Source organism: Oratosquilla oratoria, unplaced genomic scaffold, assembly GCF_046742065.1.
Source record: "Oratosquilla oratoria isolate Oo_2021 unplaced genomic scaffold, ASM4674206v1 SCAFFOLD88, whole genome shotgun sequence".
Taxonomy (NCBI): domain Eukaryota; kingdom Metazoa; phylum Arthropoda; class Malacostraca; order Stomatopoda; family Squillidae; genus Oratosquilla; species Oratosquilla oratoria.
Genome location: NW_027467752.1, coordinates 197501 through 200000, shown reverse-complemented (window position 1 = coordinate 200000; position 2500 = coordinate 197501). Strand labels below are relative to the sequence as shown.

The 2500-nt window shown below is 51.3% G+C and overlaps 1 protein-coding gene across 3 annotated transcripts in view; it reads right to left on the bottom strand.

The window, feature by feature from the left end:
- LOC143024074 (uncharacterized) overlaps positions 1-2500 on the bottom strand; it is a 290998-nt gene that overhangs the window by 285447 nt on the left and 3051 nt on the right. The gene's annotated exons all lie outside the window — the stretch shown is intronic.

Here is a 2500-nt window from a genome sequence, read left to right as displayed (position 1 = left end):
GAGGAGGAAAAGAAATGGTAAGAACGGTTGAGAGGAAGAAAATGAAGAGGAAGAGGAGGAGGAGAGGGAGGAGGGGGAGGAGGAGGAGAGGGAGGAGGAGGAGAGGAAGGAAGGAAGGAAGGAAGGAAAGAGAAGTAACAACCAATGAGAATTGGTTTCTGGGGAGGAAGCAGAAGAGGAGGAGGAGGAGGAAAAGGCAAAGGAAGCAGAAGACAAAGAAGAAGATCTGGAGAAGGAAGAGGAAGAGGTGGAGGCGAAAGAATAAGAGGATGTGGAGGAGGATGAAAATGAGGAGGTGGAGAAGGAAGAGGAGGCGATGGAAGAAGAAGAAGAAGAGAAGGAGCTGGAGGAGAAGGGAGAGGATGAGGAAGGTGGATGAAGAGAAGGATGTGAGGGAGGAACATGGAGAGGAGGAAGGAGAAGGAGGAGGAGGTAAAGGAGGAGGAGGAGGAGGAGGAGGAAAGTAAAGATGAGGAAGAGGAGGAAGATAGGGGCAAAAGCAAAGCAATGGAGGTGAAGGAAGAGGAGGAAGAGAGAGAGAGAGAGAGAGAGAGAGAGAGAGAGAGAGTTTCTGCTGTAACCAGCGCTTCTCTCCTTGGAAGAAACATCGCACCGAAGAGTTGACGTCAGGGAGAGAGCGAAAGAGAGATTTAAAGAGAGAGAGAGAGAGAGAGAGAGAGACCAGAGAGATAACAGAAGAAGAATGTTCAGCATCTTTCTCTGAGAGGAGATTGATGGGCGACTCTGGTCCGTAGGGACGTCTCCATAGTCCCTAGAATATTGATCCCATAAAACATAGGAGGCCCAACACACCATATGGAGGAGGAGGAGGAATAAGGAGTAAGAATGGAGTGGAGTGACTTGGGTAAAGAAAGAGGAGGAGGAGGAATAGGAGAAAGGAGGAGGAGGAGGAGGAAGGGAGAAAGATGGAGGAGGAGAAGCAAGGGAGAAGGAAGGAGGAAAAAGGAAGATGGAAGGAGGAGGAGGAAGGAAGAAGGATGGAGGAGGAGGAGGAAGGAAGAAGGAAGGAGGAGAAAGGGAGAAGGAAGGAGGAAGAGGAAGGCAGAAGGGTGGAGGAGGAGGAATAGGAGAAGGAGGAGGAGGAGGAGGAAGGGAAAAGGAAGGTGGAGGAGGAGGAGGAAGGGAGAAGGATGGAGGAGGAGGAGGAGGAAGGGAGAAGGAAGGAGGAGGAGGAGGAGTAGGAAGGGAGAAGGAAGGAGGAGGAGGAGAAGGAGGAAGAGGAGGAAATGAAAGAATGCGGAGGGAAGAAAAATAGAATTTGATGAGAGAGAGAGAAGATGGAAAATAATCAAAAGCCATGAAGGAAGGAAGGAAGAAAGGAAGGATGGAGGGAGGTACTGCAGACAAGGAAGAAGATAAAGAGGAAGAGAGGGAAGAAGAGGCAAAGTAGAAGAAAAGGAAGTTGTAGGGAGGTAATTAAGACGACAAAAAGAGGAGATAGAGAGAAAGAGAGAGAAAGAGAGAGAGAGGGAGAGAGAGAGAGAAACAGGGAGAGAGGGTGAAAGAGAGAGGGAAGGAAATAAACCGGAAAAAATAGGAAGACGGAGAGAGAGAGAAAGAGAGGGATAAACAGGGAGAGAGAATGAAAAAGAGAGGGAAGGAAATAGACTGAAAAAATAAGATGGAGAGAAATATGGAGAGAGAGAGAGAGAGAGAGAGAGGGAAGGAGGGAGCGAGAGAGAGAGAGAGAGAGAGGGAGGGAGGGAAGGGGGAGTAGGGAGGGAGGAGGTAGAGAAGGGAGAGATGGAGAAAGCGACCACAAAGGTGGAGAGGTTGGGAAGAGATGAGGGTTGGAGGGAGGTAAAAAGAAGAAGAAGAGGAGGAGGAGGAGGGACCATAGAAGACCAATGAAGCTTAGGAAGATCGAAGAAAACCGAAGACGTCCCAGGAAGGCCAAACGAAGTTCTTTCAGAGAGAGAGAGAGAGAGAGAATAAGGAAGACCAGAACAGGAACAAGGAATTCGAAGCTGTTGAAGGAGAGAAGGGAGAGGAGGAGGAGGAGGAGGAAGAGTAGAGGGGAGGGGAGGAGTGGGGGAGAGGGGGAGGCGAAGAGTTGAGAGGGGAACGTGACCAGGAGAGGGGAAGGAATGGGGGAGAAGAGGGAGAGACGGGGAAGGGGAGAACAAGCCGGAAGCTGTGGAGAAGGGAGGAGGGGACAAGGGGGGAGATGAGGGGAGGTGAGGGGAGATGAGAGGGAGGGAATCTGAGGGGAGAGAAGCAAGGTCAGATAAGGAGACCTGAGCAGAGGTTCTGGAGTGTCTGAGAGAGAAGGAGAGAGAGAGAGAGAGAGAGAGAGAGGGAGTGAGAGGGAGGGGAAGCCAGGGATAAGGGGTGAGGTGGATGGAGGAGGAACAAGATGGGGGGAGTGGGGGGAGAATGCTGGAGAATCTAGGGAGGAGAGAGAGAGAGGGGGGGATACTTTGTAAGGGGGCGGAGGAGGGGGATAAAGCGGAGGAAAAGAGGGGAGGGGGTGGAGATG